Below are 26,821 nucleotides of genomic sequence, written 5' to 3' on the forward strand. Positions count from 1 at the left end.
TCTAACTTCCTTCTGTGTATTTGGGACAGATATGCTAGAAATGAGTTTTATCCATTCAGGCGTCAATCTTCTTCCCTCCTTTGACAGGCGATAGCCTAAATAGGCAACCTCCTGTCAACAATATTGAAATTTCTTAAGCAAAGCTTTATGTCCACATTTAGCCAGGTGAATAAGCAACAACACAGTGCCCTCCTTACAAGCGCTCTCTGAGTCAGCAGCTAAAAGCAAGTCATCAACATATTGAAGCAGTGTACAAGTAGAGGGCAACTCAAGGGTATCAAGTTGCTCTTTCAGGGACCTACTGTAGATGCTAGGACTTTCCGTGTAGCCTTGCGGTGCACAAGTAACTGTGAAGGAGCGTCCCCCTAAGGTGAACGCGAACAGGTATCTACTGTCCTTGTGTATAGGAATACTAAAAAAACATTCTTTAGATGCACAACACTAAAATGAGTAGCTGAAGCCGGGATCCTAGTTAATATTGTCATCACATCAGGCACAATTGGAAATTGTGGAGCGATGATCTTATTGATGGCACGTAAATCAATTATGAAATGAAAAGGAATTGCATTATCGCCTTTTTTGTACATGGGCAAAATCGGACTATTGCACAAACTACCTGCAATCTCCTCAATCATCCCTCGATGCACAAAATCAGAGAGGATGCATTTCAAAGCCTGCTCACCCTCGACTGAAATCTTATATTGTGGAATACGTGGCAGCTTTACTCCATGTTTCAAGACAATTTTAACAAGCTCAATTTGCAAAACACCGACACCGATTGCCCATAAATACTCCGGAACATCACTAAATTCCGGCGGCAAAGGTCTAGTCAAGAATTGAAAGACAGAAAGTTCCTGTGGTGAAATCGTCAAATGCACTCCATCAGAGGAACAATGAATTACCGCATTTAATATCTTCAACAGATTCAACCCCAGCAAATTCTCTCCACAATTCGAAGTCAAAAGGAATGGACAATGGTCCGTAAATGGACCCAAAGAAATAGGTACCGGCGAAGAAACTGGACAAACAACTGGTGTGCCAGAAAACCCTGCAGAAACATTGGTTTGCCCTGACAGTGGAATGTTTGGAAACCGAGAATGATCAATGGAGCACTTTTGTGCCCCTGTATCTATCAAGAATCGATGTTTCCTATTCCCCACTAACATTTCAACGTAGGGACCTTTCTGACTAACGGGAATAGGCGTCGGTTCAAAACCCTGCTTCGGGCACAATCCTAGCGAAACAGAATATCGTTGAAAGGAAGTTCTTCAGAGAGGTAAGTGGCAGAAGGATGATCAAAAATGTTTCTAGTATCCACACTTGGTGCCTGATTATCCTGCGAAAAAGGTTGCTGTGAATCTTGTGAAAACTGACCTCTACTAGGGCTCCCTACACCCGGGTGACCTCTGGGTCGACTATATTCCCAAATGTGTTATTTGACCTCTGTCAAAGGATTGGGCATTGTGCACACCAGTGACCCTCTTGCCTACAATAGCCACACTGGTAATGTTTACAGGTCCCAAGGGCACATTTCCTTGTGGAACATACTGACCTCTAATTTGTGAATTACCCCTTCTAGGGCCTCTAACAATTTGCTGTAATAATACTTTTGTCTTCAAATCACCTTTCCTCTTTTCGACTCTTTCCTTTTCATTATTGACACGATTCTCATAGTACTGAGCCATGTGCAGTCCTTCTGATTGAGACTTCGCTTGCCAAGCGCTCTCTGAAGACATAATTTGCGACTGGATGTCAGGCAGCAATCCACACACAAATTTGTCTACAAATAATCTCTTCCCAGACTCTGTGCCTAAGTCTTGTCCACTGAAATCCGAGAATACCTGTTCGAACCGATTAAAGAACTCACTAGCACCCTCAGACTTCCCTTGGAAACAGGCCGTAAGCTTGTCCCAGATCATTCTCTTTTCGGGAATTATAGTTTTTAATTTCGCAACGATTCTGTCAGGTAAAGTTCATATCACCTGAGGCGGTCTTTCTCCAGCTGGCCTTTCTCCATCAAGTCTAATTATGTTAGCCCATATATCTCCTATCCCTGGTACGTCATCTATAGTCCTAACCTGTTTCCACAAATCTATGGGCAGGAGTACGGGAAATAACAGATCAATATCACTTAAGATGAATACTGAGGATTGCAAAACAGACTCTATTTCTTTATAGAACCCTGTCGGATTTTTCCTAATGTCAGGAATAGATTGTCTAATGGTGTTCACTTCCTGACTTGAGAAAGGGACGTGAACAAACTGTGACACATATGTGCAGGAATTTCATAGGCAGCTGCACCTCTTCCGATATCCGCTGGAACCTCAACTTTTGGGACAAGTGTCGGAGGAACCTCTCTCATAGGCAACTGAGAAGTAGGCAACTCCGAACGCTTACTAAGCAACAGAGCCAAATCGAGCGCTAAAGCAGCCGAAGAAGTGTCAAATGAAAATGCTCTCTTGTAGATACTTAATATCTCTGCGGGACAACTAATCTTTCTTTTTACAGACTCATCCTGTAGGTACTCTACCATTAACTATCACTTTCCTCTGCATTTCTGTCGTATACTGACTATATGTGTCATATACTTCAACAGTAGTTATTGATTCGTCTTAAATCCATCTAATTCCGTCTTTCGCGCAAATTTGCGTTTCCTCAGATATCGATTCACGACAAGGGAGGAATCACTTCTGCACCCACATAATGCCCAAACTATCTTCATCTGCATCCTCATTCCGTAACCTTTCCAGCTCCTTCCTATACTCAAATACCCTCTTAACATGCTCTTGTACTTTCTCTGCAGTGTCTCTAGAAAACGCTAAAGTGTTCAGATCCATCAACCCTTGTGGGCGATCTGAATTGTTCAATCTGTCCCACATTACACATAAATGAATACCTAATCCCTCAATAAAAACATTTTTCTCAGGAAAATTGTCCATATTAGAAAGTGTGGCAAAAACATTACCTCTCCATACAATACTTAGCCCACGCAATCAACTCACGTTTCTTCTCTGGAGGTACAGTATTATGAGTAACAACCATCGATCCCGCTCCCTGATCAACTACAAGTGGTGCAGGTGCAGGACCACTTGGAAGATGGAGAGGAGGCATATCCAACGGAGGTGTTATCACTGGTACAACAGGAAAAAGTGGAGGAGCAGGTGGAGAAGCAGGCAGAGGAGCAGCAACAAAAGGAGGAGCAACGACAGGAGGAAGAGGAACGACAAGCGGAACGATAGGAGCAGGAGGAGGAATAATAGCCGGAAGAGGCAAAGCAGCAGGAAGAGGAACATACGGAGGCGGCGCAGTGGCACCAGGCCTTCGTTCATTTAACAATTTATCAATAAGTTCATCGAAAACATGAAAGTCTTTAGAGGGATACATTTTCTGGATGCCAAGTGGAAAAGCCATATCCATATTCCTAGCTGACTCAGATTGCTTATCCTGGTCATATAACAACACTTTTTCGGCGTTTGTCTTATGACGGCGCAAATGTTTTTCTCTACTCTTAAGCTGCTGTAAAGCTTCTTTTTTCCAATTCTGCAATACATTAAATGCTGCAGGTCTAGCCTTTTTCTTTGATAAAATGGCTTCTAAGTATTCAATACGAGGAATATCAAAACTACCATTGATTGGCCACTGAAGTTCAGAAGCATGTCTAGTTTGTATGTACCAAATATCAATAAACACTGCATGCTTAGATTACATAGTACAAGCCAGCGACCCCTCCTGTGGCGCCGGACGGCTAAATTCCATAGATTGTCTGTCACTGCGGAATAACGCCCTGAAGCATGCAGACAATTTCCCAGGCATATCAGAATACTGGTGTTACCTGGTCAATAATTGTACTTGCAAGGGAAATGCTCCAAAATAAATTATCAGGATACTTAAGAATCGGGTCACGACTCACCAGATCGGATTTCAAAGTTTTTCTAACAAATTTTACCTTGTGTTTGGTGATTTCGGCAAATCTGCCTGCCTCGATATGTGGACCCTCGTCAAGATGCCGACTTGGACCGCGTGCTCACCGTCCAGGGATCGGACCGTGCAGCGCTGCTAAGGTGTCGCGTCTCATTCAGAAAGGGGCCCCTTTTTTTTTTTACACCACCCGATCCCGGTCCAATAGCCTGCGTCAACCTTCAAAGCAGCAGGAAGAGGAACATACGGAGGCGGCGCAGTGGCACCAGGCCTTCGTTCATTTAACAATTTATCAATAAGTTCATCGGAAACATGAAAGTCTTTAGAGGGATATATTTTCTGGATGCCAAGTGGGAAAGCCCTATCCATATTCCTAGCTGACTCAGACTGCTTATCCTGGTCATATAACAACACTTTTTCGGTGTTCGTCTTATGGCGGCGCAAATGTTTTTCTCTAATCTTAAGCTGCTGTAAAGCTTCTTTTTCCAATTCTGCAATACATCAAATGCTGCAAGTCTAGCCTTTTTCTTTAATAAAGTGGCTTCTAAGTATTTAATACGAGGAATTTCAAAACTACCATTGATTGGGCACTGAAGTTCAGAAGCATGTCTAGATTGTCTGTACCAAATATCTTTAAACACTGCATGCTTACAGTACATAGTACAATCCGGCGACCCCTCCTGGGGCACCGGACGGCTAAATTCCATATATTGTCTGTCACTGCGGAATAACGCCCTGAAGCAGGCAGACAATTTCCCAGGCATATCAGAATACTGGTGTTACCTGGTCAATAATTGAACTTGCAAGGGCAATGCTCCAAAACAAATTATCAGGATACTTACGAATCGGGTCATGACTTACCTGATCAAGCCTAAGGAGGTCCGATCGGATTTCAAAGTTTTTCTAACAAATTTGACCTCGTGTTTGGTGATTTCGGCAAATCTGCCCGCCTCGATATGTGGATCCTCGTCAAGATGCCGACTCGGACCGCGTGCTCACCGTCCAGGGATCGGGCCGTGCAGCGCTGCTAAGGTGTCGCGTCTCATTCAGAAAGGGGCCCCTTTTTTTTTTTACACCGTCCGATCCCAGTCCGATAGCCTGCGTCAACCTTCAACGAGCTGGCATCAATCTTGAGGGTCCCTATTCGGGCACCATCTGTGAAAGCAAAAAGAAGATATCGAGGCTGAGTACCTTCAAAAGGAAATACACCAAACGCAGGTTACAAAGAAAGATACAGAGATCTTTATTCTATACCTGAACAGTTTCAAAGGACAAAGCAACAGACAGCTATCAGGCCCTCAGTACAACATAGCGAACTCCAGCCCTGTTCGGTGTGCTCAATGAGTGGAGCTGTACATTAGAATAGTCGCACCTTTCATACAGTCCAAAACATGATGTCCAGCCCGCCTACAAGTTAATACATCACAGATCTAGGGTTCGTGCCGAGTTTGCATCTTAATTTATGCATCTATACATTTAGGGGTTATTCTTAATACATTCGTCAACGAGTTACAATAGCAACAGTGTGTCTTCGGATTTCTCGTTGAGCCTTCGCACATCTCTTTATACAATGCAGCTAAACAAGTGTTCACATTTCAGTATTTGACTATATTATGTTTAACTTGTGCTCGCGGATTAGCTTAGTTGGCACAGGTAATCCTCTATACACAGGTCAACGAAGGACAAGGTCTCAGTACATGACCCTAACATTTGGCCTGCAGGCAGGTTACACATTAGCTTGTACACAGAGGTCAAGACGGCCATGTTACATTCGGAATGACACTGTCCACCATCTTGGGACACGGGGTGACTTTGGAGTGGAAATCTAAAATGGCGGATGAGCCTAAAATGGCGGCTAGTACAGATTTAACGTCAGGACCTTGCAATGCGAATTTCCTCGCAGAGCGACTTGGCCTTGGCCAATATATATATATACACACGATCTAGAGGGTATAATATGATTTCCCGTTCAACATATTAGGGGCTGCCAGTCGCCTTTTCTATATATTGGTACTAGAATTGACAATGTCTAAGAAGTAGGATCAGAGTGGATTTTAATAAAGGCATTACATGTACTGGTAAAAGCTGGAATCCACATATATGGCACACATGTATAGAAATCAACTGGAACAATATCAGATCCAGGGCTTGGTGAACTTCATTTTCCTTAGGGCCACATTCACCCCAGGTAAGGTAATACTTTGGGAAATGGGCCCCAAGGAGTGATGGACGAGCTGCTGTGCTTTTTATGGTAAAACGTAGAATGGGAGCTGTAGTGACAGAGGCACCCCCCAAGGTGCGGACCGACCTGGTAATTGCTATCACTTGTGTTCCTTGGGAATGTCACCATCGCTCTGAGGAAGCATTGTCTGTCCAGGCTGAGATGAGTGTGATGCAGACAGGATCTGTGGGTGGTGCTTTCTTGTAAGAGAACAGCGGACCAGGCTACAGTGTTTTCAACTGAGTTTATTTTCTATTTTGTGTTTATTTTTAGTGTTTGTACAGTCAGTAGCCATCATACAAACTTAACATTGCCTTGGTGCTCACAGAAAATCCAAATGATTGATTTTAATATGTGTGCAACCCTTTTGAAGAAGGAAGGTCACTTTGGGAGAAACATAATGGTCTGTGTTCTTGGCAAAAGAAGCTATTAAAAGAACAGGACATGTTTAAATTGTACCAATATTGTATGTTGTACAGTTTGTACATTTTTAACCATACACATTATTATCTGACAGCAAGTTATCATTACTAGATGGACAGTCTGGCACACTCATGTTGCACTCTTTTTAAATAGCGCAAGCAAAGAACAGAAGGGAGCAAATGGCACCAATCAGGGTTCCTTACTTCTTTGCATGAAATCAAAGAGCATTTTGGGAACACAAAAATCACCACAGATCTTTACATTTGACAAATAGTTCTCTGATAAAAGGGATGTGTGCTTGAATCACTAAATACCCAAAGCACACTGGGGTCAGTGCTCATAAAAATTTTCAGACCACTCACCCGAACATTAAAGTGTTTCTAACCATGAACCTCATATATTCTTGCAGCCAGCCTCTTGATTTGAATGCGAGGGTAAAATGGCTGCACAATGTGTTTCTCGGTTAGAGACAGAAGGCCCAATTTATCTAGAATCATTGATTGAAGGAGGCAAGGCTAAGAAGAAAAAGCAAGTGTGCTGTGCCTCTCTTTCTTAATCTATGTACACATATGAAGACCTAATGGTTCAATCTAACCAGTAATTAAATACATCCTTGAAATCCCTCTGGATAGAAGGCATGCTAATTGTGGGCACCGGGAGGCACTCTCTGGTGAAGTCTGGGGGCCGCTTTTGTATAGAACTAAATCTCATGCAATGGCATAATCCTTCAATGGCTCTGGGAACGTATATGCTAGAGGGTGCCATGCCGCCCCTACTGAACTCCATATACTGCATTATACGAATGGTGTGCCCAGAGTTTTAGGATCTAATAAGCACGGAGGAGTGTGCTTGCTAGAAACCTGTCCGCGCGGGACTAAACAAGCTAGCATAAGAAAAACCCATTATAGCCCCTGCAAGCATTTAGGTAAAAAGGAGGCTCGCCACATATATTGCATTAACTTCCGACAGCTGGGATTTGTAGGAAATACCATCATTCAGACACATGAAATAGATTCAATCAACGAAATGTGGCATCTTGACCCCCATCTACGACAAAAAGTTCTCCCACGGCTTAGACATCCATCACGGCAATTTGATACGTCATAAGTGATTTCATGTTTGATTCAATCAGCAAAGCTGTGTGGTACAAGGTTTCAGTAATCCTCCTTTATGTCCGAATTTCAATCGATCAACAGAAAACCGTATTGTTAGATTAACTGTTTTTTTATATATTTAATTTGTATTTTGTTTATATTTTGTATAGCACACAAATATAGCAAGTAGTTTCGCAGGGTTTGTGGTTTGTTCTTGAAAGTATCATCCGGGCATTTTATGGGATGTCAGCCAAATCATCCAGGATCTCTGGCAACGTCTATTGGCTGGATAAGGCTAGTCAAGGGCGTTGTCCCAGTAACAGGAAGTAAAGGCCAATAGTTGAACTCATTTTAATTCGCCACCTGGAGCTCCCTAAAGTTCCCATAAATGAGCTATCTTGCCATGAAGGAACATTAAGCCGAAATTGACGAACAGATTGGAAATGGCGCGCGGAACAGTTCTGCAGGTTCCCCGCTTCACGCCAGTGCAAGGCCATCTGTGACATCTGTCTAAACCTTTATTTCCGGTCCATTAGCAGGGCATCGTCAGAGTGGCGGAGCTAGTCACAGATCAGTCAATGATGCGAAGATTCACAGGCACGCTTGTGCCCACTACCCCGCAAGTTTGCCAGGAAGAGATGATCTCGTGCTCTGGCCACCACCTGCCACCACAGAGCGTTGTTCTTTGGAAAGGCCTAAACCCCTGGTTCTTCCAACCTTTATAGTTATTGAGCGACAGGAGAGAATAACTTGACAGGTTAATTTAATTTGAGAAATCCTCTACAAGTCTTGAGGCAAATAGAAATATTTCTTGAGCAATTTCGGAATTACCCCTGTTTTACAGCTGGTGGAAAATGTCTAATTTTTTAAAGGAAACATTCAAGGCAAAGCTGTTCTGGCTCTACTTAGTGCACAAGCAAACTATCACCTGCTTCTTCACTACCGTGCCTCTAGCGCCCAGAAAGCTGTTAGGGTTTTGTGTGCTCTATAAACCTCCTGATCTGCATACTCACACATGCTCCCAACATGGCAGGAAGATTCGCTCTGAGTTTAGCCATAGGTTGCCCGCTTGGCCAATCCGTGGGCCCTGCACCTAGCGCTCAGCCTGTCTGTGAAGAGCTGAAGACGAAATGCGCTGACCTTCACATGCATGCATTGCACAGGTTTGCTGCAGCCATGTGTCGCTTGGTGTAGAGAGATGGGCAGAGGAGCAAGGCCCAGCAGGGGTCCCAAACGTTAGTCCAATGATGCTGGCCATCACCAACTCATTCATTGCCGATATCGAGATGCACTCTGCAACCCAACTTCCCGGACACTGCCCACCACCTCACCTGCCTAAAGCTTCTCTTATACCCCTGGCCAAGTTGGGCACAGGTTCAGGTCCATCATGTTCCTTGGCCAAGAAAGTGTTCGCTGGCAATGGGACACTCCATCCGGGATGCAATGTCATCGACACCTGCCTGCCTTACCAAAGACGACGCTATTAGGCCCAGAAGTTCGAATATATACAAATGATAAGGGGAGAGCCGAAAGGGTGTGGCAATAACACCATTTATACACAGCAAAAAATGTAATGGAACTTTGTTTCCCACTGCCCCGCCTTGCCCTCCTCCGCCCACACTCATACCCACCCTCACTCTACCCTCAATATACAACCCCCATATCTGAGTCCTACCTTTCCTCCAATCCCCGCAACACAGTGTTTTACAACTGTACTATCAAGACGGAAGGGGAGTCGATGGGGTAAACGCGCAAGCTGGGTGGGTTTGGCTCCTGATGAAGGGACAGTGGTCCTCAAACACCTAGAGCAGATATCTATGGAATTTTATATATGGTGTAATCCTTGAGGATTATATTGTGAAGAATTTGTAAATTTTTCGATGTCAAAATTACCTCAAAAAATATTCTTTTGTAAACTAATGTGTGATTGAATTAATTCAAGTACCAATCGAGACTAGTAATCAAAATTATTGCTTGTTACACATTAATACTCGGTGTGCAGGGGACGCGAGTGTTCCGCAGATTGTGGACACCGGTTTCTTTGCCATTGTTACTATGCAGCCCAGTGCCAGGGCTGTTTCTTTCTCCCCCGCACCCTCTTACTAATAGACAGGCCATTAAATAGATTTCTTAATATCGGTGTGCACCTGTACATTTGATTGTTTGTATTGCTCCAGTAACTCCTGCCACTTTTATTACCTATTATAATATTGCCCATTTGTGATAGTCAGTGATTTCTCGAATGTAGCCTAATTGTGTAAGGTAGCCTTTCCTTGCTTTTCACCCATTTGTGTTAGTCAGCCATTTCCCACTTGTAGCCTAATTGTGTAAGGTAGCCTTTCCTTGCTTTTCACCCATTTGTGTTAGTCAGCCATTTCCCACTTTTAGACTAATTGTGTAAGGTAGCCTTTCCTTGCTTTTCGCCCATTTGTGTTAGTCAGCCATTTCCCACTTTTAGACTAATTGTGTAAGGTAGCCTTTCCTTGCTTTTCACCCATTTGTGTTAGTCAGCCATTTCCCACTTTTAGACTAATTGTGTAAGGTAGCCTTTCCTTGCTTTTCACCCATTTGTGTTAGTCAGCCATTTCCCACTTTTAGACTAATTGTGTAAGGTAGCCTTTCCTTGCTTTTCACCCATTTGTGTTAGTCGGCCATTTCCCACTTTTAGACTAATTGTGTAAGGTAGCCTTTCCTTGCTTTTCACCCATTTGTGTTAGTCGGCCATTTCCCACTTTTAGACTAATTGTGTAAGGTAGCCTTTCCTTGCTTTTCACCCATTTGTGTTAGTCGGCCATTTCCCACTTTTAGCCTAATTGTGTAAGGTAGCTTTTCCTTGTTTTTCGCCCATTTGTGTTATTCAACCATATCTTGCATTTAGACTACTTGTTTAAGGTAGCCTTACCTTGCATTTAGCCCATTTATGTTAGTCAGCCATTTCCCACTTTTAGCCTAATTGTGTAAGGTCGCCTTTCCTTGTTTTTCGCCCATTTGTGTTAGTCAACCATATCTCGCATTTAGACTACTTGTTTAAGGTAGCCATATTTTGCATTTAGCCTTATTGTGTAAGGTAGCAATATTCTGCATTTAGCAGTTGCAAGGACTAGCCACACATCACACTTAGATAGAATTTTGAAGATTAACCATGTGTCACACTTAGTTTTGTGAAAAGTAGCCATGCGTCACACTTAGATCTGTAAAGATGAACCATGAGGCAGTTAGATTGTGAAATTAATCATGCGTCACATTAGAAAGAATTGTGTAGATTAGCTACCTTGAAGAATTTAGAGATTAGACCATGTAGTAACCACCCCGCTGTCAAACTGGATATTAAATTATGCCTCCTAGTGTAAACGATTGTATGTATATTGGCCTACGCCAAGTTGCATAAAACTGTACGCGAATAACTCTCTACGGCAAGGTCTCGACCTTAAAAAGTTGATGTAAGTCGGCATCTTGAATCAAACCGCCATTTTAGGTTCTCTTGCTGTGTAGAAGTCACCCTAAACATCAAAATGGTGGACGATGTCATTCCGAACAGAACCTGGTCGGCATGACCTCGTACAGCTAATGTATAACTTGCCTGCAGGCCACTTGTTAGGGTCGTGAACTGAGACCTTGTCCTTCTGTTGACCTGCATGTAAATGGATTACCTGTATCAATGGAAATTGATCTATGCGCATACTAATGAATAAATTAGAGTTGACCTGGCAGAGACCCTAGACCTGTTATACATTATTGGAATGGTTAACCCGCGAAGGGGTTGGACAACAGGCTGGAGAAATGTATAAAAGCCTGAATGTCCCAATGTACAGTCTCTCACTGAATACATCGAACCCCGTTGAAGTTCGTTGTGTTGCACTGAGGGCCGATAGCTATCTGACCTGTCATTTGACTTTGTCATTGCTTGACCTTAAAATAAAGTCCTTTGTATGTTCCTTTGTAACCAGTGTTTGGTGTGTTTCCGTTGGGTTCCACGGCCTCATATTATTTTCCTCTTTTCATACCACTCCTGCTCCCCTCCAACACACCGCCCAAGTACTATACATGCCCACTGGTCTAGCCAAATTATACAAAAATAGACACCCAACATAAGTAAGACTCACATACACCAAACAATTCCTGACACTGGGCCTTACCCATACGGATATAACAATCCAGTGTGCACAAGCACAACCTTAGATACCTGCCAATCTACAGATAAAACACACACACAAACACCCCAACATAACAAATATTCACATAGAAAATAACCAAGGCATTGGGCTTTTCTCATACGGGTACAGCAAGCCAGTGCACGCAGCCAACACACACAGATGTCAATTTTTCCTGGTTCTGGACCTATCCTGTCACTCTACCCTCACTAACCCACCCCATCCTCTTTCTTGCAGAGCCACGTGAGCGCCAGTATACTACACCTGGGTGGGTACGGTGTTGGTATAAATCAACATAACATATCATAACATAACACAACTTCTCAGTAAGGGGCTTGTGCACTTGAAAGGAGCAATATTTGAGTTTTCAACCTCTCCCGATCCTTCACTGCTCCTATTCCCACATCTCTTGTAAACAAATACCCTACATCCTTTTCAGTATGACCGAACAAGTGTAATATACACAACTTGCAATGCTCTCACCCACCTCCTCCTAGCAATTGTTCCCTGAACCAGACACACTCACTGCAACCAGAGTACAAGTTAATATACCCTGTTGCTGGTGTATCGTTGGTCACTGACAGTTCAATGCTCAGCACGCAGCAACCCTGCCCATCACGGGCCGCAGCACCACCCTGATGTCCGGTAATGGTAAGGAGTTGACCCAGATTTGGAAACAATATTGAACAAGGATTCTGTACAATGTTATCAAAGTAGCATTTCAAAACCTCTGGAAAATGTTGTGTGCATTGATATTCATTACCCTCGGGAGGATAGCTGAGGGGCAACGCACTCACCTTGGAAGCAAGACGATGCAGAGCAGCACAGGTTGGAGCGCCGGGTCTGTGCTTAGAAACCCCTGGGTATTAAGTGTGTTATACATAACGAATGATAATGATAATTGTGCATTGAAAGGGCTAGGGTCTACTGGAAGCCCAGAACCGTGCATCACTGCACTGAGGTACATCCCGCAGGGCTACAAAGCCGCACTAATGGCTGTTGAGCCCTTTACACGTACCACATCACCTAACATTGACTGTGTGTTCATTGATGGCGTCCATGTGCTTTCCAGAGACACTCCTGGTGTCTATATGCTGTCATTGTAAAGGAGTGCGAAGTATTGAGTGTCCAAACACACATGCTCCTCTTAAGTTCCTGCAATTCTCTATTTGCTTCAACAGTTATGCGCACCCGGAGTCTTCCTGGCGAATAAGGCTCTGGGTATGTGACGACTTCCGCATGCCCATACTAGGGGAAAAATAAAAACAAAATAGTTTGAGGCGTACCAGTCAGCCCCATCCAAAAGTGTTACCAAAGATAAAAGGCACAGCACCGTTAAATGTATTGTGCTGTGACGTCTCCGGTACTTGTGTGGCTTATCGGAACGCTGACGTCATATGCAAAGTGAGTGATTATATGCAGGTGTCGACGAGGAAACCCAAAATGGAGGAGGCACCCCGATAACCCGAGCGGTGTCCTCCTCCAAAAGCGCCCTTCCCCTCTCCACAGAAGGGGGGGAGGCGAGCGCGGCAAAAAACAAAAGAAGCCATGTCATGGCACATTCCATTGTCGATAAAAGAGAGGGTGTGGAGAAAAGAATTTATTGATATCCTGGATTTTGTGGGGATGGAACCTCTGGGTAACGGGTTGAAAGAACTATCAGAAAAGGAGAAAGAGAAGAGGGACAAGGAGCAACCTAAAACAGAGGCGTCCATTCACAACTGGTTAAAATCGTTTAAGGTTTACACATCAATTATGATTGAAAAATATCCACAAGATGCGCTCTCAATGGTGGCATATGAACAGTATATCCATGACCTGTATTTGAAACATGGGGGGGAAGGTTGGTTGCAATATGACCGAGCGTTTCGTCTAAAAATGCAAGTGTGGCCAGCGTTGTCTTGGGATGAAATGGATGTGGGCGGTTTTTTAGACAAAATGATCCAGCCTGGGGGGGGGTTGAGAAATCCCCAGGAGAGAAACCTCAACTGTGGAAAGGTAGGGGGGGCTACACCAAACGAGGGAGGGCGTCCTTTCGCGGGCACTCCTCCTGGAACAGTAGAACCAGCTACCAGGGGGAGCAAGCGGAATGCTGGAGGGTCAATTCTGAGGAAGGCTGCCCCTTTGGGAAGACATGCAGATTCAAACACCCCCGAGGGGGGAGGGCCAAGGAACACAACTCCTCAACTAGTGAAGGGAAGCGTAAGAGCAGCCCCAAACCAAATGAAAAAGTTAAGAGGGATTGATGAGTGTAACAGTATGTACAAGCCAACACTGCATTTGTGTAACAATACCATTAAAGAGAGGCTGCCAACCCCGGTCAAACTGCAAGCAACGACTCCGTGGTTGAATATGTATCATAACGACAGAGACGCCAGACTTTTATGGGAAGGTTTCAGATGGGGCTTTAGGATACCATGTGCAGGAGTAAGAAAAGGAGGGGAGGCGGCTAACCTCAGGTCAGCATTGGCAATGCCGGAGGTAGTAGCAGCCAAGGTAGCCAAAGAAATCAGGTTGGGGAGGGTGGCGGGCCCTTTCCTTAAACCCCGCTGAAGGACCTGGTAGTATCCCCGTTAGGGCTGGTGCCTAAGAAGGAGGAGGGACAATACCGGCTGATTCACCACCTCTCCTTTCCCGAGGGAGACTCAGTCAATGATGGGATCAAAGGGGAACTGTGCAAAGTACAGTATTCCTCCTTTGAAGATGCAGTGGAGGTGATAAGGAAGGCGGGGGAAGGAGCAGTCTTGGGGAAAGCAGATATTGAGTCGGCATTCCGGCTATTACCAATCCACAAAGACAGCCAACGGTTGTTTGGTTTCAAAGTTCAAGACAAGTACTATTTTGATAAATGTCTGCCGATGGGTTGTGCCATTTCTTGTGCGTATTTTGAGACATTTAGCAGCTTTCTAGAATTCACGGTCAAGCACGAGTGCAAGGAGGGGGCAGTGGTACATTACCTAGATGATTTCCTGTTTGTGGGGAAGAAGGGGTCAGACGAGTGTAAGGATCTCATGCGCACATTCCAGAGATTGACAAAGGAGATGGGGATCCCATTAGCAGGGGACAAGACAGTGGGACCAGTGACGTGTCTAGCATTTTTGGGAATCGAAATTGATACTTTAAAGGGGGAGTGCAGGCTTCCGCCGGAGAAAGTACACAAACTGAAGGCAATCATCCAGGGTCTAAAAGGGAAGAAGAAGGCCACGTTGAAGGAACTCCAGGTTTTGGCGGGAAACCTTAACTTTGCAGGAAAGGTGATCCCAGTGGGTAGAGTGTTTGCCAGGAAGATTGAACTGAAAACAGTGGGGTTGCAACATGCTAACCAACACGTACGGTTGGGTCCGGAGGTACAGGAAGACCTCGACATGTGGGATAAGTTTCTGGATCATTTCAACGGGGTTCGATTATGGGGACAGGAGAGGGAAAAGGATGAAAGGTTCAGGCTAGTCACAGATGCATCCGGGGCTCTGGGATTCGGGGCAATCTTGGGCACCAAATGGTGCGGCATGGCCTGGCCGGAGGAATGGCACCGGGCAGGGGTCACCAAAGACATCACGCTGTTAGAACTCTTTCCCATTGTAGTCGCATTCAGATTGTGGGGGGCACAACTGAAAGACAGCAGAGTCGTGCTATGGTCTGACAACTTGGCAGTAGTCCAGGTCATTAATCAGGGGACCGCTAGCAACTCCAGGGTTCTACGGTTGTTAAGGGGGCTCTACAAATGCATGCTGCAACTCAACATTGAAGTGCGAGCTAGGCACATTCCAGGGGTACAGAACACAGCAGCTGATGCTCTCTCTCGTTTGCAGTTGGAGAAATTCCGAAGGAATTGCCCGGGAGCGGACAGGACGATGGCCACATTCAAGGCGCAATGGTGGGGCATGATTGGGGCGATCTGAGCGCACTGATCCAAACGGCGCTCGCCCCGGGCACCACGAGCTGATACAAGGCATGCTGGGGGCGCTATTTGCAATTCAAGCAGGAGGTGTTGGCTGGCGTAGAAGGGGAGCAACCAGTAAGGGCCTTCGTGGGATGGGGTTGGCGCGAAGGAAAGTCCAGGTCATGGATGGCTTACCACCTGGCGGCCATCGCCCATCACTGCAAACTTATGGGGGAGAGGGATCCCACCAAAGATCACTACATTGTCACGGCCATGAAAGGTTGGGCGAAGCAAGGAGTGCATCAGGGTGACGTTAGGAGGCCCATAGACGTGGCCAAACTACAGAGGATCGTGGCACACTTGCAAGAGGTGTGCCGGGGAGGGTTCGAGTTGGCCCTGTTTAAAGCAGCTTTTACACTGGCGTTTTTTGGGGCCTTCAGGATTAGTGAACTGGTACCGGAAAACAAAGAGGCAAAAGGGGCAGGGTTTGTGAGGGTAAAGGACGTCCAGGTCACAGGGGCCCAGCTGGCAGTATGGGTCAGACGGTCTAAAACAGATCAAGGAGGCAGGGGGTGCACAGTTACCCTCCAAGCCATCGGGGGCGACCCTATTTGCCCAGTCAGGGCAATGGCCGAGTTCCTAAAAGTGAGGCCGCCCTCAGGTGAAGAGGCACCGCTGCTCATCCACCAGGAGGGGTTGGCTTTAAGCCGCTTTCAATTTAGACGGGTTATGGAAATGGCGCTGGAGGGGATTGGGGAGACCAAAGGTGTCTTTGGAACACACTCATTCAGGATTGGAGCGGCCACGTCTGCCGCGGTAATGGGGATGAGTGAGGCGGGGATCAAACAGATGGGCAGATGGAAGTCAGGGTGTTTTAGGAGATATATCAGGCCTGAGAAAATTTAACTTAACGTGCCACCTTCTCTCTCTCACAGCGGCAGCCCCGAGAGGAAAACAGACGGTATGGGTGATAGGGCACTCATTCGTGTCAAGGGCAGGGGCCTGCTGGTCGACGGAACATGAGGAGATGACGGAGGGCAGGTTTCGAATGGAGTGGCACGGGAGTCCAGGCATGAAATGGGCTCAGCTACAGGGGCAGGTGCACAAGCTGCTGGCAAAGCGGCAGAGGCCAGATCGGTTGATCATACACCTTGGGGGGAACGATCTAACGAGCTTAGGGAGAGGGGCTCTGATGCGGGCGATGATGGCCTCCTTACAGGAGCTGGCAGGTCAACTGGGGGACACGGAAATCATCTGGTCCGAGTTAATCCCGAGGCAGGTATGGCGGGGGGCGGACAACCATGCAGCCGTTGAGAGGTCCAGAAGAAAACTGAACGGCGCGATGGCCAGATTTTGCAAGGGGAGGGGCTTTGGCCAGATCAGGCACGGCTTAATCAATTTAAAGTCACCCGAGTATTTCCTGAGGGACGGGGTGCATTTGTCCCCACAGGGGTTGGAGTTGTTTTTCTGGAACATTTGCTCACATTTGTCAGACTGGTAGGCAAGGAGGCAAGGGGGAGCCAGGGGGGAGCCACAGCGGGCGATAACCCGCGGGTGGCGTGGCGGTGTTTGGGCAACCAAACACAAGAGGCAGACTCCGGAAGAGGCAGGTGCAAGCGGGAAGGGTCTTCGCCCTTTCCAGTCCCAGCGCCCCTTGGGAGCCTAACACGGCGGGGGCGTCTGGGGGGGAACAACAAGGGCTCAGCTTCCCCCAAAGAAACGGCGCTCTCCCCGCCCAAGATGACCTGCAGGGGCAGGCGAGGCTCAGGTAAAAGGGCTGGGAGAGTTGGGCCTATGAGGACTTTTGGAAAGCAAGGGGGAAGCAGGTTTTCGGACACGGAGCAGTCGCCGCATCTTACAAAGTATCTCCACTAATGTGTGCAGTGTGTTTTATGACCTGTGGAGAATAAAATCTGCGGCCTTTTATGCCAAAAAACCAAGCAAGGCTCATGCAACACCTTTTTGGGGGGAAAAGGGGGGGGTGTGAGTATTGCCAAATAATGGGTCCAGAATGGACAGATGCACGGGTTATGCAGGTGTCGACGAGGAAACCCAAAATGGAGGAGGCACCCCGATAACCCGAGCGGTGTCCTTCTCCAAAAGCGCCCTTCCCCTCTCCACAGAAGGGGGGGAGGCGAGCGCGGCAAAAAACAAAAGAAGCCCGTGAAAAAAGGAGCGCGGCAAACGAACGGAAAAGCCCGCGAAGCGGGACAATGAAAAGGGGAGGAGTTAACCCCTTTTAAAGCAGGCGGGTCCCCACTGCAGAACTCATTCACCCCTGGCAGTGGGACCCGCTTGCCATCGAGGACATTGTTTTTCCACCCACCCACCCGACAAACAAGAACGAACAAGAGGCCTGATCGTCGACGTCGCAGGACGACAGGCGGTGTGGCGGTGTTTGGGCAACCAAACACAAGAGACAGACTCCGGAAGAGCCAGGTGCAAGCGGGAAGGGTCTTCGCCCTTTCCAGTCCCAGCGCCCCTTGGGAGCCTAACACGGCGGGGGCGTCTGGGGGGGAACAACAAGGGCTCAGCTTCCCCCAAAGAAACGGCGCTCTCCCCGCCCAAGATGACCTGCAGGGGCAGGCGAGGCTCAGGCAAAAGGGCTGGGAGAGTTGGGCCTATGAGGACTTTTGGAAAGCAAGGGGGAAGCAGGTTTTCGGACACGGAGCAGTCGCCGCATCTTACAAAGTATCTCCACTAATGTGTGCAGTGTGTTTTATGACCTGTGGAGAATAAAATCTGCGGCCTTTTATGCCAAAAAACCAAGCAAGGCTCATGCAACACCTTTTTGTGGGGAAAAGGGGGGGGTGTGAGTAATGCCAAATAATGGGTCCAGAATGGACAGATGCACGGGTTATGTGTGATGTCTCCTTTGACGTTCGGTGTGAAACCCATACATGTCTTTGGGTGGAACATAAGCGCAAGGCAATTGTCATCACAAACTGCACCTAAATATACTTGTAATGGAGGAATGTAGGTTGGACGACTCTTCAACATCAACCATGAGCTACAATTCCTGGCATTATACCTGCATGGGGGGCTGTGTTACTGTTGTCTGTACATTAATGACCGCAGCTACAACAGTCATTAACACCATGAATCAAAAAGAGGGTGCGCTATCCCTGCTCTCACAGGTGCACCACCTGCCTAATCTCCCCAAGTTCCAGGCCTCCAGGGTCAGATCCATGTCGGATTTTCAGGATGACCTCCATTAATTTTCATGAGCTAAATTTGCATTCAATGATTCTAAATGTATGCACATGTTTTCATCATGAATATTAACGATGGGCATCCTGAAAACCCGTCAGGATTCCGTCCCTCGAGGCCTGGAGTTGGACAACCATTTGCATCTTCCTCTCCTGCCCTATGATATAAATAACAATTGTGCAGCACCACACGTGCTGGTGGCAGCATCACAACTGTCTCAGATATCTATTGCTTGACAGCATCTCCTTAAATTTCACCTGAAAGGAATTTACGTCTGTATTTATATGTGTAATAATGAGTGGCGGTTTATCCACGCCATCAGGTTTGCCAATGTAGACATGAGTAGCCTTGATAGAAGTAGGTACTCGTATGCAGATGGGAAACAACCATTACACAGTGACTGGCAAGAGAACGCTGGATTTAACACACATCTCGAGGTGGTCATCATAAAGCCGAGTGTGTTTACAATGGATCATTGCACCCTTTACTACATCATTCGACTGTGAGTAATATTGCACGGCACCTGGAGGGTGTCTGTGGGCTTTCTGGGAGTACGATATATGTCACATTTCAATTCGGGAGCGCTGTAACAGCACGCCACTCAACCCGTGTAGCCAGTGGACATGCATGGGTTCCCCCCGTCACTGCGTGCAATTGTTACAGAAATGTCCCTTGTGTCAGTTGCTTCTCAGGGTGGATTTTTTCCTGGATCCGGGTCCCTCGCACCCCCCTGCCCCACGACTTGACCTGGCAGGGGGGTGATGGAGCGCTTCCTTTTTTTCTGCACGTGTGTTCTAATCGTGCGTGGTCCGAGTCTGGCTCCTAAATAGAATAATCGATGCCATGATCTCTTTCCCCCTTCCCCGAAGCCCATCGGGAGTCTGCAGGCGATCGATGGCGGCGACAAAGAAGGCCACGGCGTGCATTCCACCGGGGCTCATTAATCTGTTGCCAAAGATCCGGCTATCGATTCCCACTAAGGTTAGCCGGTGTTTGGCGGTGGTTAACAATCACTGTCAGTTATTAATGCTGCCCCGCGACCTGCCCTCCATAGCCGGGAAGCGGGCGCAAGGACATGTCGATAGGCGCGCGCGCAGCGTCCGCCTCCAAGGCCGCTATTGCATATGCAGAAAGAGTGCAGAAATGGAATGCAGGCATATCTTCGAGAAGGGGCTGAATACCTTGAGCACATACACACGCTACCCAGTGTCCCTGTCTTTGACTGTTGTAATATCAGCAGGCACAAGACGTGGGCCCAATTCATGGCATATTTGCACGGTTCAAAATGACTTTGGGCTGCCGAAAAAGTGACTTTGTTTGCACTGCCGACACAAGCCTTGATGAATGGAACTGTGCAAAGTATGTTTTTTGCCGGGCAAAGTCATTTTGTACTGCAAAAATGACCATTCGCTGACTTTGCCCGGACTTTACACGGCAAAAATGCACTTTGCACGGTTCCATGAAACAGGCAGTGCAAAGTCACTTTGAACCTGGCAAATATTCCATGAATCGGGTCCTTCGTCTCAGTGAGCTGCCTCCCACAAACTTTCAGTATCGGTGATAGTCCTTAGGACAAAATAATTGCCCCTCTGCGCTCACTCCGGGGTGACTAGGTGTTAACTGCTCTGGCCATGCACAAGATTTCTGCCATTCCCAGCATGTCACATTATTCACTGCCCTGCAAAGACAGAACGAAATGCCATCCATCAAGATGGCACAGAGTGAATTGCATGTGTTGTCATGGGTGGATAGCTCGAGCAGAAACGTGCTTGCCTTGGAAACAAGACGACACGAAGCAACACAGGTTCGATCCCCGTGTCGGCGCTTAGAAACCTCTGGTTAATAAGCGCGTTATAAATACGCAACTAAGACATATTCCTGTAACAGCGCCTCGATGCCCCCTGGCTGTGTGAGCGCTTTAAACATGCAAATTAATAAATTTTTTTAAAAAATGCACCATGCTGGGTTTAACCTCATGTGTGTGTATGTATAATGAGTTATTAATATAGTGCTTTTGCCAAAGCACTTTACAGTGAACATATTTACATACAATATCACCCAACCGAAGTTGGTGCTCATTTATCGACTTCAGAAGGATGAAAGGCTGAGTTGGCCTTGCCAGGATTCAAACCGGCGATGTTCAGCAAGCGGTCAACCCGCTGAGTTTTCTTACAGGCAGTACAGGCTTTTTGATGACATTGGCATTGAAGAGGTTTGAATATTGGACTTAGAAAAAGCAGAAACCTAGGGCCAGGGTTCAAATCTTTTTTCGATACCATTTAGTAATTTGAATTTCTTGGGCCAACAATGGCCTTACATGACCTACAGTTAAAGAAATATACAAATGACAATCTTCTCCGATGTTGAGTGCATCATCATTTTCCATCTCAAGCCAAGGGACACTGGGAAAGAGCGTGGAAGCACAGCAGGGTGCATCACAGGCGAGCAGCATGGGACCCTGATGCCAAGGAGCACTGGCTAGTCAGCAGCCCTCTTCATATGTCATGTTTTATTTGGGGGGTGGGGGGATTGGGGAGGAATCAGCCTCCCAGATTTGGCAGCTGAGGGGATCTGACTGTGACGTATTTGTGGATACACATTATAGAATGCACTTGGCAGAGGAATGCAAGTTCATGCTACTGCAGAGCTTGTGTGGTCCTACTAACAGCAGCTAGCCACAGTTGAGGCCACAGCCGAATATCAAACACAATTGGACAAAGTACTTACTGTGATAAAATGCCACAGGGATGTGTGTTGGCTAAGCCGCCTAGTCAGCCTCACAGCCTTACTAAACCAGCAGTGACCGGAAGCGTAACGGTGACAGCTATTTGGCCTCTTGTGGTAGCTCAGGCTGAGGGCATGCTATGCTCTTCAGGAGGGGTGTGACCTCATACGGTTGCATCATAAACAACAATAGTGTGGTTGGACCAAAATAAAAGAATGTCCAATCTGTGTTCTAGATCAATAGGAACTGTGTTATAAACTATCAACGCAAGCAGCTAATTAGAAACACTAAAGACGCACCCATCTAAAGTCAACAAGCAATGCAGACTTCAGGTAGGTTGCATGTCATTTCACCTCCAGAAGTTTCAAAGCCTGTCATTTCAACGTGGAAATGTTCATCGAAGTCGTTTTTTTTGTTCCCCGCTCCACCACCTATTTTACCTATTCCCTAACCCCCAAACCCTTATCTGCCGATTCTGACCCCCCGCCGCCTAAAAAATGTGATGAACATTAGTGCACGTTGAAGTGACAGGCTTTGAAAAATCCAGCGATGAAAGGACATCGTACGTTCAGGAAGAACGGGCACTCCGGGTTGGGTTCTATGTTCTTCCATCGACAGTCATTTTAACAACTGCCTTTTAAACAAGTACAAAATTACGAAAATTGTCATCGAAATTGTTAAACACCCCCCACCTATTTTTAACTATTCCAAACCCCCCAAGCCCTTATCTGCCCTTTCCCACCCCCCAAAAAAGTTTGATGACATTTTTCATAATGTTATACTCGTTTAAAAGGCAGTCGTAAAAATGACTTGATAGGCAAGGATGCTCATTCAAAAGAGTTCAGCAGCAATGTCAATATTCAAGGATATTTCTTTAAAAGGCAGCGGAGAGGGGCGTAACAATCACTGAAGTCCTTTAAATTGAAGCCGGAGGACAGGGCCTCCTCAAGTACCTTTCTCTCTTGCCTTTCGGGATTGACGGCATTGAGCCAGAATTTGTGGCTTTGAACCAGGAGTCTGGGTGTTTTCGGCACTGGTGTAGTATTGAGTTGGGGAACAACAGTGCTGGGTCCATCGAAGCAGTGTTGTTCAGCAGCAGAAAAGGCTTGGGGTTCAAAGATGCTGGGGACTACAGGCATTGTCGGGGCAGAAGCACTTGAAGACTCGGCAGCCATGGGTGAAGAGAGGAGAGACTGGACATCAGCATTGAGGAGGCTCAGGTGGCCCAACAAAGTGCCGGGGTACTGCAGTGGCAACGGCTTGGAGCTCGAAGAAGCTGGTCACGGGGCAATGGTGTTGAGTTTGGGATGCTATAATACTTGGCAAGTCTCAGATGAGAAGATCACAGAGCTTCGGCATCGGGCAAAACGCAGAGATGCAGAGGCATCGAGAAGCAATATTGGAATTGACTCTAGTGGTCCCTGTGCTCTAGCTTGGACCATGTTGAAGCTACCCAAACTAGCGATGAGGTAGTTTCGAGATGCAGGGAGGGCCAGGGATACCTTCCTTGATTCAGTGCTTGCTGGGAGATGCAGTTCAGCGTCTTAGGGACAAGGTAGGTCTTATCCTGTGCTTCCCAGACAGGAAGGGTTGAAGAGCACACTTGCCGGGGTTTGCCTTCTAAAATAAGCAGGTTCCTGGGTAACAGTGTCGCAGTGGCAGAGGCCTTGTCCATAGCTGTGTCACTCCAATATACCCTTCAGGAGGGTGAGGGGAAGAGCTGGCAGAGGGCTGGCAGAGGGCTGGCAGAGGGCTACGGGAAAGACTGTATCTCTAACAGAGTGCCAGGCGAATCCTTCTTTTCTTGAAATCGAAAGATGTGTCAGATACGGAGAGAGTTTCCTCTCTTCATAAACCCAAAATCTTTCAGGGAATTGGTCGAAAGCAAGCCTATTGTCAGTAGTCCAATCCAGGGTGCAGTGACAACTGTCATTTGCCTTCAGTTTTTTGTCTACAGGAAGTGGGAAGGGTAGGACGTTGCAGAGATCCCTAGCACAAACCAATTTAGTGGAAGCCCTGTCTCAGCCTCTATCTCTCCTCTTTCTACCCTAAATCCCAGCACCTTCCCACGTCTGCTGACTCCAGTGATCAGCACCCTAGTGTAAGTGGGGCTTTGTTATATCAGGATTGCATTTGAAGTTCCCAGGGACCTCCTGGGTAAGATTATTGTGCCTTTGGCAAAAGGCAGCTTTTTGGCAATTGTCCCACATGGCTGTTTGTAGAGACATCCAGGTCAGATGGCTAATACACATCAGCTCTGTCATAGCTGAGCACTGCTTACCAAGCTGATACTAATATGATATCAAATGATATGGCTGCACATGACCCTAGCAGCCTCCATGCAATAACCAAACATAACATATATTTACAGTGTAATGTGCCACTAGGCTGACTAGGATACACAATTATTATGTTTTGAATCAGAGGTGCAGACAATTAAAAAGCCACCTCTGCCTGTTGGAACATTGTGTCACAGCAGCTGTCAGGAATGCACATGTGAGCGTCCACTCAAAGCTTTCATCCATTTGTAATTATTCCTTTTAAATCCAGGCATCTTCTTAATGATGTCCTCATTTAGTCTTTCTATGCACTTTAGGCCCTGCTCGCCCTTTAAATCTAGGTGATACGTAGCACTGCTTGTTGTACATAGACAGAACCTAGGATGTAAACATTGTTGTTTGTACAGCTGAGCCTTTTCTCACCTCACACACAGCACCTTCGTAATTTAGCAGAAGGCATGGGGTCATTCCACACACCATGCACTCACATATTACACATAGACTATTGCACCACACCTGTGCCATAAGAACAAAGCTATCTTTAACAACATACATTTGAACTGTAGCTTCCCATATCTCTATCCCCTTAAACACAATCCACCCTGTTTAGTTCATAGATTACCTCCGCTGTGTCCATCCACACGCCATTCAGACTTGGGTGACAGAGTATTGGCCACCCTCACATAACGCTAATGGCTGAAATGCACACACGCATAATGGCACCTCCCGATTCTCCAAAATGTGGACTCCAGTCCCTCCCAGGGCATTCAACCAACAAGTACTTTGGTACCATAATTATGTTGAAAGACGCTATACAAATGACAAAATGAATGCATGAATGAATGAATGAAAAAGGTCTAGCACATGTTCAGGGTGTTTTAGAAAATGTCTCCTCCTCCTCCTTCTTATTCTTCTCCTTCTTCTTCTTCTCCTTCTTCTTCTTCTTCTTCTTCTTCTTCTTCTTCTTCTTCTTCTTCTTCTTCGTCTTCTTCTTCGTCTTCTTCTTCTTTGTCTTCTTCTTCGTCTTCTTCTTTGTCTTCTCCTTCTTCTTCTTCTCCTTCTTCTTCTTCTTCTTCTTCTTCTTCTTATTCTTCTTCGTCTTCTTCTTCGTCTTCTTCTTTGTCTTCTTCTTCTTCTTCTTCTTCTTCTTCTTCTTCTTCTTCTTCTCCTCCTTCTTCTCCTCCTTCTTCTCCTTCTCTCCTTCTTCTCAGGGTTTTTCATTGTCATGGTTTTCATGACTGACACGTTACATACCAACACTGGTCTTTCAATGAACTGGTTAAACAGAACCGACAAACGGGTACTCACATTGTAGACAGTCCTAAATTCTGTCAAAAATTTGAATTAAATCTCCATATCAATTTGAGGCTAGTGCTTGCAAAGGCTAGTCACTAAGGATAAACCAAGGAAGAAGTCTAGAGTATGCTGACAATACATTTATTGTTGAAAGCACAGTTCTTAATGGATCAGAATTTTTATACTTTTGACAAAAATGAATAAAAGCAATTGGAAAACATTGAAGAAAAACATAAGACATAACATTCACCATGAATACATAGAGTACAAAAGAACAACATATTCATCAAATCGCAAACGTGGATTGTTCAAGAGCATTTAATGAGAAGAATAAAGCAATCCTTGCAGGATACCAATTGTTCCTACAGCATGGGGCCTTCCAGGGTGTATGAAAAATTACCCTGGTAGGTGTAGAGAAAAAATTTCAATTAGCTAAATTCGCATGTTTATCTGCCGTTGAACTGGAGCTATTTGCATGTCCTGGTCGCCAATTGCAAAACCCCTGCCCCTCTATTTGGAGACCAGTGCTGTTCTATTAGCTACAGGGCCCAGTGCTGTGTTTTCAGAATGTGAACCATGGATATGACCTATTGTTTATGCTGGAGGTGTTGCCGGGCTATGAGAACATTGATTAAGTAGGGAACTAGTGCTGCCTACTTGGGATGCAACGCAACACAAAGTATCCTTGATCACCCCAGTTCTGCAGGCCTGGCAGCCAGTCCTATGAGAAGCTTAAGGTGAGCAGTGATTGGATAGGAGCTGCTGCTCTCATTCATTCAGCAACATTTGCTCACTGAGACGGCCCGTGTCAGAGGGACGTCATTCCCCTCGAGCCCTGTAAGTACAACATGGCCCAGACTGTACACAAGTCATTATTAGTATTTATTATGGGCAGAGCGGCAGAGCTAAAAACAAAAAGGGGATTTTTAATTTACAGGGGTTACATTTTGGAAATATTCCTTTCTCAGTGCTTCCGCAGCTGGCATTGGTTGTCTAGGAGAGATCATACCGGGTACTAGTTAAGTGGATAGGTTGCTGTGAGCCATTCAGGTGCTCCTCACTACCAGCGCCATGCACAGCTCAGCGATTCAGACCTTTAATATCTCCTGCATATGGGGTTCATTGGAATCTGGCCCCATGTTCATGTCCTGCAACGTTTCACGATTTGGGCGCACAAGAAAATAAGTCCACGCCAGTGAACGTTTAGAATGAAACAAAAGTGAAATAAATACATCGATGCACTGTTGTACATGACTATGTGGTCAGAACTGGTAAAAAGGACCCCCCAACAGCAGGGTATAAGTAAGAACGGGGTGCATTCAGCCTTATCTATACTAAGAAAAGAATCACCGGTGGGGAGAATTGAGCCCACTACTCCGGGTTCCCAAATGAGCCGTCTAACAACCGGTTCCCAATGCAACCGGAGTGACACGCTCCTGAAGGCTTCTATGTCTAAGAAGAGGGGGTTCCATGTGTTAATATCCCCGCAAAAATATCGCAATATGAAAATATCACCATCTTTTTGCGGCGATATTCAGCCATGGACCCTGCGGGGGACACCCCGCAACCCCCGCATTATTTTTAAATGTGCGTGGGATACCCCCACAACCCCTGCTCCCACAAA

This window comes from Ambystoma mexicanum, chromosome 4p, assembly GCF_040938575.1.
Source record: "Ambystoma mexicanum isolate Mex_15411 chromosome 4p, UKY_AmexF1_1, whole genome shotgun sequence".
Lineage (NCBI taxonomy): Eukaryota > Metazoa > Chordata > Amphibia > Caudata > Ambystomatidae > Ambystoma > Ambystoma mexicanum.